This window comes from Osmerus mordax, chromosome 21, assembly GCF_038355195.1.
Source record: "Osmerus mordax isolate fOsmMor3 chromosome 21, fOsmMor3.pri, whole genome shotgun sequence".
Lineage (NCBI taxonomy): Eukaryota > Metazoa > Chordata > Actinopteri > Osmeriformes > Osmeridae > Osmerus > Osmerus mordax.
In genome coordinates this window covers 6,471,567-6,488,600 of record NC_090070.1, presented here as the reverse complement: position 1 = coordinate 6,488,600, position 17,034 = coordinate 6,471,567, and positions in this window count along the sequence as shown.

Below are 17,034 nucleotides of genomic sequence, written 5' to 3'. Positions count from 1 at the left end.
TTGCAAACATCCACCTCGCAGGAAGCCTGCGGTAAAACAGTGTTTCCTTGTATCGAAACATGTCAAACCAAACAATGGCAACAAGTCGAATGACCAGAATGAAAACGGCATTTCACAGACTGTATGATGTAAAAACAAATACAGTATCATGTGACACAAACAGATTCTGGTTTGGCATTCATGTTTCCCCCCGCGTTTCCCTCATCGTGCTTGTATCGCGCTGGGCCTTCCTCTTTGGTGACTACATGAATTATCACCCGAGAGAGGGACAGAATATTTGAGTAATGGGATAGATAGCGCAGGTTGTCATTAGCACTAATAGGCATCCATCTTGAAGTAAGCATCTGGCGCCAAGGAGAGGAGAAGCGTACGCTCGCCAATGTGCCGCGGTCGACCCGGCGGGAGAGACACTTTGCAGATGAGATTTTCTGGAACCCAGGGTCAGGGAAGCTTGTCTCCCCCCAGAGAGAGAGTAGTAGGAGGAGAAGAGAAGGAAATGTTCTCACTCCTGTCTCCGGCTGTGTGATAATGGCACTTATCGCCCCCCCCTGCCCCACTACCACCTTCTTGTGAATCTTGCTCCTGCCGAAAGGGGTAATGACATCATAATTCAGGGCTCGTTTCAACCTCGCAAGGGTTCCCGTGGGCGCGCTGCGACCCAGCCACATGAGTGGATTCTCGCTCAGAGGGAGACGCACACATTCGTACTCACTCCTCGGGATGTACGCGGTCACGCACGCACAACACACACGTGTGAAAGGGAAAACACGCAGGCGCACAATCTGGCCCTCGTACGCGTTCACGAGCAACACATACTCAACACAAACGCACACACATCTTCATACCACTGTTGCTGCTATTACACCAGAGAGACAATGCCTCAGCTTTACTCATTGATGAATAGAGAAGAAAAAAATCTTGGAGTCAAATCTGATTATTACAACCAGAGGCCTCACTACAGCACTCGGTGACTAGGAGCATTAAGACAATCCCTCCAACCAGGCAGGAGAGAGAAAACAAGGGATGTAGACCGTCTGTCAGGCCTCTAAATATTTCAGTACCATCTGAGACATGGGGAAAGATGGGGAGAGAGAGAGTGCTTGTGCGTAGGGTGGGGGTAAAGAAGGGATAGCAGACAAAAAAAGTGTCTGGAGAGAAAGGGCGAGTGAGAGAGAGACTGGATTGAGAGGGATGGGGAGAGTGAACGTGTCAGACTGGGTGGAGATGCAGAGAAGGAGAGAGGCTAAGTGAGTCGGAGGGAACGTGGAACACGCAAGAGAAAGAAAACAAACAGAAAGAAAGATAGAAAGAAAGAAAGACAGAGATATGCTGAGCTAAGTCAAACCAACTTGTCCTATGGGAGCCAAGCAAGGGCGAGGAGAGGACGACTGAGGTTTTTTTTTCGAGCTCAACGTTACACGAGGAAGTGTCTGCAGACATCAGCTCACAGGCGGCTAACAGCCATTAGCGGCGAGGGGGTGGAGTGGGGAACAGGCGGAGGACGTGGGGGGGGGGGGGGGGGGGGATTGGTCGGCGAGAAGAGGGAGGAGGCCCCTTAGTTGAAGCTCCTCTTACAGCTGCAAGTACAAGGTGTGTGAGTGCTCGAGCTGGGGGCTGAGCTCTCTTCCTCTAACCTAACGCATGTAGCTCAAATCACATGCTGTCAAGTCTGCTTCTGGTCCATTGAGAGAGAGAAGAGGAGAAGAGAGGAGGGTTTTTTTTCTCTCCCCTGGTGCTTAGAAAGGCACAGTGTGTACTGTAGGGAACATCTAACATGATGTGAAACATATGGGGCTTATGAACATCAAATTGAATTATGCTAATCAAAGAATACAAGTGTGTGGACCGGACAGCCAGGGGTCTCCCCACTGTCAGTCAACATCGGACAAGTCTGCTAGCCTGTCTCAACTCAACTTACAGGTACGATCAGTCACTCAGTTATCCAGCCAGTTAAACATTGTTCAAGCAGTCACCCAAGCAACCAGCCAGCCAATCAGTCAGTCAGCCAACCAGCCTGCCAGCCAGTCAGTCAGTCAGCCAACCAGCCTGCTAGCCAGCCAGCCAACCAATCAGTCATCCAGTCAGTTAGCCAATCAGCCAGTCAGCCAATCAGCCAGCCAACAAACCAGCCAGCCAGCCTCTCTATCCTGTGCAAGGCCAGGCAATGAATTCAGTGGATTCACCACCTGTCACAGTGCTCATTGATAAACACAGGCCAACACACACACACGCACAGAAGGATCATCACAACAGCCCAGAGGAGGCCCAGAGAGAGGGCAGACCCTGCCACCGTAGTCTGCCACTATCGATAATCGTGGAAATAAGTCAACCTCCCTATCGATCTTCTGTTGACGGAACCGGCCCAATTGTCGGTGTTCCTGTGAGGGAAAGGGGTGGGGGACAGTGTGGGGGGGGGGGAGAGTTATCTTCACTAATCCAGAGATCGCTCTTCTGAGAGACAAGAGTCGAACCACAACCTACACCGTGAAGGGCGGCCAGTTGCTAACACCGCTAGCGGCTAACACAGACAGAACGGTTCTTCCTAGTCACAACTACAGTAGCATTGCTCTACTGAAGCATGAAGAAAAGGTATCGGTTCTTCCCATTTTTCTATAGCTCTTGAAAGTCTGAAGTATTTGAAAGTGAACAATTATTAGGTATTTCTTTCTGACTATCTAGAATAAAACACATAAAAACAATGGTGAAATTGTGCCTAGGAAACTAAACTCGATGATGTTTCTAAATGTTCTTGAAGAGGTCTGTCCTTAACCGTTGATCAATTAACAACAATTAAATATTACAACTAATAATTACTTTATTAGTCTAATACAGTTTTATGTTCTGAATGTAATAAACAATGTTTGATCTATACCCTGCTATATTGGCTCATGAGGACATAGAACGTCAAGGCCATTTCTAGGAGCCCTATCTAAAAACTAAACAAAAGCTATCTAGCACCTTGAATTGGTAGCTTCTCCCTGTGCTTGCAAAGGCTACATTGATTGTCACCCCCCGACGTTTCTAGTGAGAGTAAAACCTCCCATATTGTGATACTATTTAACTGCCTTTCATTCCTGTATTCATTGTCCAGTCCTCTGAGATGCTCAGCTTGAGTGTATCAGACACCATTACCTTACAGATCTGTAATAAATACTTTTTGTCTTGAACTTGTATTTGGAAATTGACTTCATTGACTTGGTACTTTCACAGCAATAGGGTACAAAGAGACTTCTTCATTTTCTGTAAAACATGTTTTATTGTTTAAATATACACTGACAAAGGCTCAGCTTCCTAGAGATCAAACCCTAACTAAAGTGTTTAATAGTGGAATTTACACATTTGCATTGACACAGTCTGAGCCAATGCACACATTCATTTTCTCAGAGGGCCTCATCCCTGAGGCAGATTTTAGCATTCCTCTCAGCTATGTGCCCAAGCAAAGTTGTTCACAAAAGCCAGACACAAGAGTGAGAACGATAGACAGAGAGGGGTAGGAAGGGAGGATAGGGAAAGAATAGTAGGTAGAGAGTTGGAGAGAGAGAGAGAGAGAGAGAGGCAGGGTGGCGAAACAACGGCGAGACAGAGTGAGTCAGAAAGAGATTGGGAGGGAGAGAGAGAGAGCACCAGGACACAATAGAGAGAGGCAGAGTGAGGGACAGGGTTGAGCCAGACGAGAGAGGCAGAGAAACGAGAGGAGAGGGGGGGGAGACGTGTGAGAAGAGTGCAGAGACGGAAAGAGGAGGAGAAACAGTGGCGAGGGGATAGAGAGAGGGACAGAGATGGAGATAGAGAGAGAAGCAGAGAGAGAGATAGAGGGAGGGAGGGAGAGACAGAGAGGGAGACAGGAAGACAGCTTCCAGCAGCACTCTAAAACAACGGCGCGTCGAACTAGACGGATGATTTGCAGAGGCTGGCCAACCATGCGAGCAGCACCCCATTCCCCCTCTGTACACGCCTTCACAGAGCTGGATCCACGTCAGCACACAGACAGAGGAGCGGAGAGCAGAGGACAAGAGAGGAGAGGAGATGAGAGGAGAGAGAGGGGGAGAGGAGAGAGAGGGGGAGAGGATAAAGAACAGGAGGCGGATGAGAGGTGAGCTAAATGTATGAAAGGGAGAAAGAGGTGAAGTAAAAGAGAGACAGTTGGCTAGTGAAAATTCAAAACAGCAGTTGGCAGAGATGGTCAATTATTCATATAATCAATGGAACACCCACCAACCATCATCGTGAGAGGAAAGAAGAGAGCAATCAAGAGAGAAACAGAGATACAAAGTGAAAGAGAGAGAATGATAGAGTTCCTCATACACTCCATTTGTTGTTGTAAAATACTTCTAGATTACACAACTTTGGTGCATTAAGTTTGACCCTCCCAAGTATTGCGAACTAGAGGCCTTTTACACACAGTTCCTAGTTTGGGTTTGTTTTGAAAGTAAACAGGAGGAATGTTACCCAGAACTGACTGAGGAGCAAATCTTACTTAGACCTCCTTGTGTACTTGTAAACCAAAATGGGGGGAAAAAACGGACGGAAAAAAAAACTTTGAGGAACTGTGGAGTCTATTCAACCATCCATCCCTCCATCCAGTGGGGACTCAGGCAGTTTGAAAGGCAGGGGTGGAAAAATAAGAAGGACACCTACTGCACAACATGGGGCCACAGCAGTGTGCAAAAAGTTATGATGCATAATGTATGATGAAATAGTCCTCATCCCTGATTAAGATGGACATTATTAGTCGATCCTGATTTCAAGAATCCTCACAGGACACCCTGATGGTAGCTCACTGAGTAAGAGCAAGTACCCTAAAGGCTAATACTTAACGCAGGGGCCTGGGTTTCAATCTGACCCGAGGTCACTTCCTGCATGTCTTCTCTGTGTTCTCTATCTTGCAAGGGCATCTAAGAAGACACATCAGCAAAGCACCTGTAGGGAACCTCAAGTTTATCCAATTGTAAGGGCACGTAAATGGTACCACATCACATTTTCTCCACTGGAGTGGCATCCATTAGCAAGTTTCCCCACATTCTCATGCATGTAGAGACACTTTAGCTACGTCCTTTCAACCATGGGGCGGTCAGCCCAACCCACCCTCTGAGCACGGCAGTGGTAACACGGATCATACAGGAAGTAGACTTGGTTATATGGGGTCTAGACTGGGTAGGTTATATATTATTCTGTGTATGTATTGTATGTTTGTATTATTCTATGTATCCTCAGAATCCTATTCACAAGCCAATCATTTACTTGTATTCTGATCATGTTCAAACAGTGGTGGTTCTAGACAAATTTTACTGGGGGGGCCAAGGGGGGGGCAGTGTTTAATCAGAGGGGCACATAAAAAAACGGAAACAAATGATATTTAAACATTAAATACTTTAATTTAGCTTTACATTAAAATCATAAAACGGCTCTGGCTCTCCCTCTTCCAGCTCCTCAGCTCTCTCCATACCTTGATATGTTTCTCTAACTTTTGTATTTACTAGGACAAAAAAGGCTGCAATGTCCCTTCCTTGTTTCATGATGACTACTAGAAGAAGAAAAAAAACGTGGAAAAACAAAAAAAGATTTTTTTTATTCAGTCAGCTCAGGGGGGCCACAGGGGGGGCCAGGGACATTTTTACAGGGGCACTGGCCCCTGTAGGCCCCCGTGTAGAAACGCCCCTGTGTTCAAAGAATGACTGTTAGACATAGCAAGATGTCTTTATTAGGATGCTTTTGTTCAATCAGGCCATCCACAGAAACGCAATCCAAGCATTGAGAGGAAAGCTACCCCAAAGTGTCATCGACGGTTGAAAAGTCCATCTCCTCAGGGATGTCGATCGCCACGTCATGCAGGTAATGCTCTTTATAGTAGAAGAAGCCATTGTTGTCTTAAATTAGGTAAAAAAGTACAATAGTATAACTAATTCTAAGAACTAAACAATCAAAAAAATATAACAATTTAGAATATTAAATGTATTGTTATAATTTTTAGATTGTTTAGTTCTCCTAAGAACACTCGGATTTGGTGTTGCAAAAGCATTGTAGTAGTGGGAACCTCAAACAGACAGCATTATCATTTATTTGTAGTCATTTGTTTTTTAATAGGGAAAAAACATACCTCTTCTACCACTTCTACCTGTGACTAACTGTGAACCGCTATAAGGGCACTTTAGAAGGTTTTTCCATTGATTAATGGCGGTTCAACATAAAAATAAAATACTGTTTTCCTAATAAATACTAACTATTAAGCGGCACTGGTGTCTTTGGCGCCAAACCGGCACGCTGCCCAGAATTGGCAGGATTTAACCTCTTCTTGGCTGACTGGTGGGGATGGCGCTTCACAAAAAGCCGCGACTGGGAGGAGACACCTCGAAAGGTGTCAGTAAGTGGACCACCAGCGTCCCCCAGACCAGCATTCTGTATTAAAGGAAAACATGGTGACATGGTGGTGAAAGAGCACTGAGGGAAAAAAATCTGAGCTAACAGTAAAGTGACTGAGGTATCGCTTTGATGGTCCATGTGAGCTACGTCCACATGAAGCGTCTAAATGTCACGTCCTCAGTCCCTTTTCCGAGATGTCCTGTCTCTTCTTCAAGAGCAACATACCTCAAGAAGGTGAACTACTTGAGCCTGCACCATTATATATATATATATATCTCCTTCTCCTCCACCGGATTTTGTGTTTGTGTTTTTGTTTACCACTGGGCTGGTCTCTAGATTGATTTCAGCATTCTGTTCCTGTGAAGTTTGAGGTGACATTAAAGGTATACTTACCTCAGAGGGAGTCGCTATCAACGGCTCCACAGTTTCACCGCTCAGTGGAAGAGCCTCTCAGACAACTCTGGTGCTGCAGGTGTCCCTGGGAGCTTTATTTTATAACGAGCCGACACACACTGTAAAAGGAAATTAATCAACATATTAATTGATGAGACAATACTTTGGAGACATATCGTGCATTTGATATACATTACAACCTCAATCCCTATTAGTTCTACCCAATGTACTGTGTGAGTCCCTTTCAGGTTTGTCTTGCAAAGTGAGATCAGGAATGTCCACCGAATTAGCATTTCTTTACACATTTACATTTAGTCATTTAGCAGACGCTCTTATCCAGAGCGACTTACAGTAAGTACAGGGAAATTCCCCTGAGGCAAGTAGGGTGTAGTGCCTTGCCCAAGGACACAACTTCATTTTTCACAACCGGGAATCAAACCAAAAACCGTCTGTTTAATAGCCCGACTCCCTAACCGCTCAGCCATCTGACCCCACACTCCTGCAACTTACTCTCAGCCACTCTCATGATCTCCTCACTAAAAAAGAAAACACAAAATGTTATATTTCATAGACTGGGGAGGAATGATGTAGCAACTATGACCAGGTAAACATTTGCGTTCATGTAGACAGAAAGAGTGCTATAGAGGGCCTCTCATCTGCTGTTGTGGAAAGGATGGATCTTCTCCTTCCTGCCACTGTGGCGGCTGCTCCTTTGGCTGTCCCACTGAAGGAGGAGAAGGATCCAGAATGAGAGGAATTAAGGTTATACAGCAACATATCACAAATCACTGTCCACCGTCTGGTGAAAAGTGACAATGTAGACTCAGATGGTGGCTGGTTACACAGGACCAATACAACATCTTTGATCCTAGACAGAGAAGACAGATGATGAAATGGTCAACTTAGGTGAAATGTGATTTTAACACCACCTCTTTACAACAGTTCACTTCCCTTGACCCCTTGACCTTCCCTTTCCCCTTGAAGAGAAACTGGAGTACTTACCATTGGAAATACTTATACACACACCAAACCTAATTACAATTTCCTTCTTTTTTTTTTACTTTCCTTTGGGACATTATTGTCCACGGTCATTACTTTTTCTATGCCCATTCTTTGGATGCCCTCCATTTTTTATTGAAGATTATCAGCATTTTCAAAATGTAACTGGTTTATATCAGTTGAAATACACCAATTAGTACTCACCAGGCTGACATCCATGGTTGTTCCTGTCAAGAACTTTTTCCTTTGTCGTTTTCTATACAAGAATAGGGTTCACACTGAAGATAAGACTGCTTTGACACTAATGAGTGCATTCTAAGCAGGCTACAATTTATAAGGTGAGCGAAACGTCATAGCAGCTGGCAACAATTCGCTATTGTTACGTCAGTTTTGTCAGAAAAACTATCACATTTTTGATTTGCCTAAGCCTAAATGGCAGCGGCTGTGTGTATCTCATCCCTAGGGTAGCATTGTCTCAAGTTCTTAATTAACACTGTATTGTTCGACACTGTCTTAGGAAAACGTGGACCTTTGATACACTTTCACGACCGCAAAACGTTAGAACTGTTTTAGAGGAGGCCGTTTCTATAACATATACTGTATATGTGACCTACACATTAGCAGAAATGTAGAATTTAAGATAAAAATAATGAACTGCATCCTAGATCTAAATGTTACTTAGATCCAGGATGCGCTCGCGGATATTGTAGGCCTACTGGCGGCAATATAAGCGCGTATGATAATTGTGCTAAGGAGTCTTTGTTCCTAAAAGTATTCTTTTATATCTAAGCTTACAGTTTTGTTGAAGAAGGTTAATGTAGGCCATATGAAAACATGAGATGTTAGACTAATTTAGTTTCGTCTGATTTGTTTCATTCCGCCCCACTCACCTTAATTTGCTTGCAAGTGTTAATTTTTCGATTACAGTCATCAGTCAATTCAATTGTAATGAAGGTCTACATCTTCACTCTATAATCATTATAGATAACAAACATACGAATTATGCAGTTGAACTTCTACTTTTCTTCAGTATAATTATTATTATATTATATTATTATAATAGCATACAATGTATTACATCATAATATATACCAGAATATGTTTGAAGTAGAATGTCCTATTTTAAGTTTGTGTGTGTTTCGGAAGAGTTACGGCCGTCCTGACTGAGCAACATTCGACAGGCTTACTGAGCACAATGAGACAACCATGTTCCCAAGGAACTTCTTGGACCAGACACACTGAAAAGCGAGCGCCAATGAACAGCAACGAGCAACTAAGCGAGCCGGAACGTATTGGCATTGGGTAGCTCCATCCCTCCATACGCCCTTCGTGCGTGCATCCGTCTATCTATCCATTAGTCCGTTCATAAATCGATTCATACATCAGTCTATCTTCTATCTATCCATCCATCCATCACTCCATTCGTCAGTCCCTCTAGCCACCCATCCATCCTTCGTTTGTGCATTTGTTCATCTATCCATCCATTAGTCCATTTACACATGGCTCCATCAGTCGGTCCATCTATCATCCATCCATCGCTCCATCCATCCGTCCGTCCGTCCGTGCATTCCGTCATCTGTCCGTGATGGTCGTCAGCTCCGTAGTCCTTGGATCAGTACTTTGTCACTCGCCCGGCAAACTTCCCCTTCCAAGTGCACCCTGTGAGGCGGCGGCGTGTGTGCGTCCGCGTGGGCCAGCGTGTGCGTGTGTCTGCGTGTGCGTGTGTCTGCGTGTGCGTGTGTCTGCGTGTGTCCGCGTGTGCGTGTGTCTGCATGTGCATGTGTCTGCGTGTGCGTGTGTCCGCGTGTGTCTGCGTGTGCGTGTGTCCGCGTGTGTCTGCGTGTGCGTGTGTCCGCGTGTGCGTGATATATCTCTTAAATGTCAGGAAGATGGATGGTGTCGATCCGAGTAAAGTGTGGTGACATTACTACCTCCCGTCCCTCCTCGTTCTTAATTCAGACCTGCCTGCTTTTCCATTGACATTTCCACTTGGGCGTGTGTGTGTGTGTGCGTTTGTGTGCGTGTGTGTGCGTGTGTGTGGTACGAGCAGGCTGAATGTCACACTAGGATTTAAGAATCTAAAGTTATGCTGGGATAGAGAGAGAGAGAGGGAGAGAGAGAGGGGGAGAGAGGGAGCGAGAGGGAGGGAGAAAGAGAGAGAAAGAGAGAGAGAGGGAGAGAGAGAAGGGGAGAGAGAGAGATTGGACACACTTCACTCTATCACTTTTTTCTTCTTTTGTCTTCTTTTGTCTTGTCTTTTTTCTGTCAGTTTTTTTCCCCCTTCCTCTGCGACCAACTGTCATCTCCTCTGTACTGTGAAATTCAACCCTGCCCGGTTGTGATGTCTTCCCCTCCATTCCCCTCCTTCTCTCCTCTTTTTCTCATCTCTCCTCTCCCCTATTGTCTTCCACATTGTCGGCTTTTCCGTCCTCCTCCTCTCCTCTTTTCTCTTCACTTCATCGCAGCCCAAATCGATGATGTCATTATCCATGTATACCATCACCCCTCCACAAGCCCCTAACTCTCTCTCTTTCTCTTTCGTTCCATTTTCCATTAGGCATAAATCGAAAAAAAAACACAACACAGCAAAACACATGGAATTTACAACATGGCTTAAATTTCACTTCACACACAGTTTTCCCCCTTGTTAAACTGTTTCGGTAAGATTCCTCCGTGGTGTAATAAGATGTGAACGTTCTTGGGGGAAAAAATAAGGAAAAGATGACACAAAGACTGCTAAAATGTTTGCTAATAAAGTCAATGTTTAAAATGTATTGTTTAAAATGAAACATCACATTTTCTTATGAGAGGCCGTATAGGCCTTAATTCATACTTGATCTCACATACACGCCATGACCTCACATATATACCATTATACTCTCACATATATAGTACCATTATACTCTCACGTATATACCATTATACTCTCACATATATACCATTATACTCTCACATATACACCATTATACTCTCACATACACGCCATGACCTCACATATATACCATTATACTCTCACATATATACCATTATACTCTCACATATATACCATTATACTCTCACATATACACCATTATACTCTCACATATACACTATTATACTCTCACATATACACCATTATACTCTCACATATACACCATTATATTCTCACATATAAACTATTATACTCTCACATATACACCATTATACTCTTGCACATAAACTGGCATACTCTCTTACACACACAAAAATACCGTCTTATATGCACCATCATACTAAAGTATGACAATATATGTAAGAGACAAATAGTATGTGTGAAACAGAATGTTACTATATGTAAGAGAATAACAGGATGTGTAAGAGAGAATACTTATCTATGTGAGAGAGAATACTTGTCTATGTGAGAGAGAATACTTGTCTATGTGAGAGAGAATACTTGTCTATGTGAGAGAGTTTGATTGAAACGGAAGGCAGTTTGATTGAAAAGGAAGTAGTACTGAATTCTCAGTTCTTGTTGGCTTACACATGAAGAAGAAGGATTTGGGGTAGATGTAGCTAACGCCCACCTTCCCTATCAAGACGAGACTGAGTGACATGGCAAGATGGCAGAGAGTGGGCGGCTTAATGAAGCCATTGGACTTATTAATAACATTTTGAATACTCCAAATGCTGTGGCGTTAATGTAGGGAGGACAGACCCGTTCCTGAAATACGTTTTTACAGTTATTCCTGGAGAAATTATGGAATTAAATTACATATTAACTATACTAAAATACTTGTGCACAATAATATTGGCTAAATGTAGACGTTTTTAAAGGTTTTTAATTTTACCTCAAAGCTTTTTGTGAAAATGAGGTTAGTTTCACGACAGCGACTTTGGATGTAGACTAGGCTACTTTAACATGTTAGCTGATTAGCCAGTATGAGTGAGATATGTATACATTCACATCAAACCTCTTCTTTGTAAACTATTTCGTCTTAAATACGATGGGAACACATCACATTAACAATTCCAAAACGCACCACACGCCAAACACATTTTTTGTCAAGGCGTCTCAGCTCAGATTCCGAGTCGGATCCATGAAGCTATTTCGTTGCAGTGAATGGGTGCGGGCACTCATCGGGCATAGGGGCCTACACTCAAATAGGATCTTAAAAGTCCCAACTGGAAAATGTTGTGAACAGATTTACATCAAATTCAGGTTGTGGCATTGAAGTTTAGGTTAGTAGCCAAGGGTGTAAAGACCACTCGGCTAATTAAAGACGTCAACCGTTAAAACCCCAGTGTCACGGGACGGTATTCACACAGGCATTGGCTTTAATTAAAATTATAGTTTGTTTCATCAATTGAAAAACTGATCTAGGACTTTTGAATCAAGTAGTGGGGGTCGGTATAGCTTCCTAAACAACTATGTAATTCTACATTTGAGTTTTTTAGTGGATTTGCTTGAATCGTTGTCAGAAATGTTGGAATCAAAGACGACAGCCATCCACAGTGGCTATTTCTAACGCTAACGATGAAATGCGCCGGCTCTTCAGACCTGGATCAGGTGCATCACGGAGCGGCAGCAGCACTCTGTCAGGAGTTAGTCTTTACCGAAATACTGCGGAGTTTGATATTGGGATTGCGCCATCACTTGGCTGGCATTAAGACTAGCTCCTGACAGAGTGCTGCTGCCGCTCCTTGATGCACCTGATCCAGGTCTGAATAGCCGGCGCATTTCATTGTCAACGTTAGCGTTAGAAACAGCCCCCGTGTATGGCTGTCGTCTTTGATACAACATTTCTGACAATGACGCCGCAGGATTTGGAGTATGCAAAATGTTATTAATGAATCCATCTTGTCATGTCACTCAGTCTCGTCTTGATAGGGAAGGTGGGCGTTAGCTACATCTACCCCAAATCCTTCTTCTTCATGTGTAAGCCAATCAGGAACTGAGAATTCAGTACTACTTCCTTTTCAATCAAACTGCCTTCCGTTTCAATCAAACTCTCTCACATAGACAAGTATTCTCTCTCACATAGACAAGTATTCTCTCTTACATAGACAAGTATTCTCTCTTACATAGAAAAGTATTCTCTCTTACACATCCTGTTAAGTGCATCCTGTTAAGAGTATAATGGTGTATATGTGAGAGTATAATGGTATATATGTGAGAGTATAATGGTGTATATGTGAGACCAAGTAGTTTATGTGCAAGATTATAATGGTGTATATGTGAGACCAAGTAGTTTATGTGCAAGATTATAATGGCATATATGTGAGAGTATAATGGTATATATATGTGAGAGTATAATGGTACATATGTGAGAGTATAATGGTATATATGTGAGAGTATAATGGTATATATGTGAGGTTATGGTGTTATATGTGAGACCAAGTAGTTTATGTGCAAGAGTATAATGGTATATATGTGAGAGTATAATGGTATATATGTGAGAGTATAATGGTACATATGTGAGAGTATAATGGTATATATGTGAAAGTATAATGGTATATATTTGAGAGTATAATGGTATATACGTGAGTATAATGGTATATATGTGAGAGTATGATGGTATATATGTGAGGTCATGGCGTGTATGTGAGACCAAGTATGAATTATGGCCTATACGGCCTCTCATATTTTCTCTCACTTTTTTGCATGACATCACAGTCCTCTGATACCTCATAGGTAGGTGTACCACATGACCCTGACTGATAGGATTTCCTCTCTGGACAGGAAGTCACATCTCAAGGATTTTGCTTTTCCCATTGCAAGATGGGAAAACATGTCCTCTGCCCCCCACCATACCAGTATGGGCCCGGATCGTATAAAAAGCAGTCAACAGGAACAGCTAACAGAAACACCCCACCTGTGTCCTTAGTCTGCATTAACACATCGTGTGTCAAAGCTGTCATCCTGACAAACTCACAAACGCAAATACCCCAATGTCCTTTAGTTACACACAAAGGCAATATGTCACTGGTCTCTTTCTGTCACACAAACACACACGCACACACACAAATGCACACACACACACACACCACACATACTCAGGTGTCTCTGTGTTCTTAGTAATATACAGACATACATCTTATTTCGCTGGCCTCCTTGTGTCACACAATGAAGTACACACACGCACTTACACACACACATACAAACACACGAGCACGTACACACACATATGTTCTTACCCGGTGTACCAACATCATATGTCACTGGACCTCACTGGTGTCATATGGTCCTATCCAGCACATCAACATCTAAGTGTGTGCGTGTGTGTGTGTGTGTGTGTGTGTGTATGTGTGTGCACGAGTAGGTGTGTGTAGGTATGAGTAATAAATCCTTCTTTGCCTTCACACTCTCAAGCTGGAGAGAGGAAGAGAGCAGAAGGGATTTACAACATAAAGGATGAATCGCAAATGGATGAATAGTCACACCTCATGTCAATCTACTATCAGGAGGAATATTGTTCTGAAACAGACATGCACACACAAAGAAATATGCAGTTGAACATAATATATATCTTCATTACCTTCTGGTTGGGTTGCTTGCATTTTGTTACAGAGCTTAAACAGCATAAATTAAATTTCAGTTATTATCCTTACATAATAATTTAACTCTAGTTTGGTAAGACACTGAAATAAAAATCTCATACAGCACCATTTTGTTTGCAGAATGTATTAAAATCATATTCTGTCCAATGGGTGACAGGATGTTCGTGTCAGAACAGGGGATTTCATGTTCTCAATAATAACATGATGCACCTACAGTACCCACGGACTAGTGCACCAGCCTAACGTTCTGTCCCCCGACACACACACACACCACACACTCCCCCCCCCACACACACGCACACACACACTCTCTTCCTCTCTCTTTAACACACACACACACACCTGCGTTTTGCCTCTGTCTCTCCCACCTACACCCACACACTATTTCCTTGTCTTTTTCTCTCTTTTACACAGAAACACACACACACACTCTCCAGTTCCTGGTCGTGATGAATGAGGGACAGACAGGGCTGCACCTCCTGCCATTACCCCTGCACAATTTATAACCCCTTTATCTGTGCGCGTGCAATTAACCCCGGCCAAGGAAATAGAGACTTCTCAGTCCTTCATTACCAGGGAACTGCCCATGTCCCCATCCTTCTCTGTCACCTCCACCCAGCTCTCCTGTCACCTAAGCTGGGGAAGGGGGGCGGGGGGAGTCCCTCGCTTGGCTGGAACAGGCCCTGTGTCTGTCTATCTCTCTCTGTCAGCTCTACCCAGCTCTCCTGTCACTCGGGCTAGGGAGAGAGAAGGAGGAGACCCCTGGCTGGGAGTCTGTGTGGAGCTTCAAGGTTGAGAGGGCATAGGGAAGGTGTCTTAGTTGGTATGAATATGAAGGGAAGGTTAGTTTGGGCGAGTGAAAGAAGAAGGAAGAGAATACAATTATGATTTTCAACGGTTTTCAAGGATTTTTCTGTCTATCTGTCTGTCAGCCGGTTGTTTTGCACACGATCCAACTGTCGGTTGCCAGTCAGACTGCTGGTTCAACCCCCAAAATGGGTGCCAACCCATGAGCGTTGCCACTGGCACCAACAACTGGCAAGCCCTTTCAGGGGGCACTCCACATTGCAGAGCGGAGCATTTTCATAAAAAGCGAAGCATTTTTATGAAAGCAGCAGTCCATCGGGCATATATAGACGGCCAGCTCTCCTGCATAGAGGACCCCGGCCAGCCTTCCAAGCCAATACCATGGCCTTTTTCTCCCTGAAAGTCAGTTCTTGTAAACATCATATATAGGAGTATAAAATGGTCTAATGAATGCACATTCTGTCTGGCTAGCTGGGACTTTAGTGCTCAATGACTGAGTTGTTGAATGGTATGGACATTTCATGAAGTGCTGAGTGGTTGTACGGTCTTGCTTTTATCTCCGGAAGAAAAACTTTGCGAGAAGTGGAGGGGGGTTGATTGATAGCGTCCTCAACGTTGCGCGTCAACGTTGCGTGAGTCAGCGCACGGCCTCGCGGTCCCGAGCAGAAGACAAGACCGCACGTCGCACGGGAGGTCGATTGCGGTCGTCCCGCGCGTTCCCTCGGAACGCCGCGTGACGACGTGAGGCTGTGAGCGGGAGGGGCAGCGAGGTTTTCAAAGGGCTTGATGCTTGTGATCTCGTGGGTGGAGATTTTAGAATACAGAAGGGGTAAGGTTATTCAAGTTTGCGGTGTGTTTTGTACTATCACCCGGCCCACACAAACAGACACTCACCACTTTGGGGAGTAAGAGGAAGTGAATTTGAAGGGCATCAATAACCTTTCCACTGCTGTTTCTCCTCTTTCACTCAGTGTACTCTCTCTTTGCCCCTCTCTTCCTCTCTCTCTGTCTCTCTCTCTCTGATGTTCTCTCTCTCCCTTGACATTCCCTTACGCTGCTGTGTACAGCTGTATGAGTTCTATAGAGGACACAGCCCTGGGGATAGCGCGAGCATGTGTGTGTCTGGCATTGATACTTTGTACGTATGTGTTTCTTCCCCCTCATCTGTGTCATATGTGCCTGTCTGTGTGTGTGCGTCTGTGTGTGTGTGTGTGTGTGTACTCGGCGTTTGCGCGTGCGAGCACTCGGCCATGCGCATTCACGATGGCCAAAACCCGCGCCTCCAAGCTTGCGCGGCTAAATTTGTCACCGAGTCGGCGCTTCCCTGTTAGCGCCCTGCCGGATGCTGACACCTCCCAGCACCTGTGGAAGGAGAGGGTCTGTCAGCGTGTGTGTGTGTGTGTGTGTGGGGGGGGGGGGGGGGGGGGGGGGGGAGAGTGGGCTGTGTTGCTCGGCGAATACGCGGAGCTGCTGGGGGCTGCAGTGGAGGGATCAGAAAAGCCAAGACTCCTGCCGTGAGCCGATAACAAAATAAACAAATAGCTGCTGTCTGCCACAGCCCCCCCCCCACCACCAGCACACACACACACATTTATACTCTCACTCACACACACATACACTCACACACTTCTCCCTACACTTGTGGTATCTCCTAGGGAAGACTAGCTCATTCTGGAATGCAAATGGAAGCAGATACACAAGGATGGACTAAATCATTGCTGGGGAGACTTTGCTTGGACCCCGGAGATTTTTTGGCAACGCATGCATGAATAGAGAACAGACAAACACAAACACATTGGCTTGAAGTGGAAGAGATCTGTCTTTAATAAGAACTCAGTTGAAAACCTTTGTCCACATTTCTTTGAGGGGTTTAGTTTTGTAACGCCGGGGGTGGACTCAAAAGCACGACTCGTAGTGTTCGAATACAGACAAAGGTTTTTACTGTGGTTCACCAAAAGA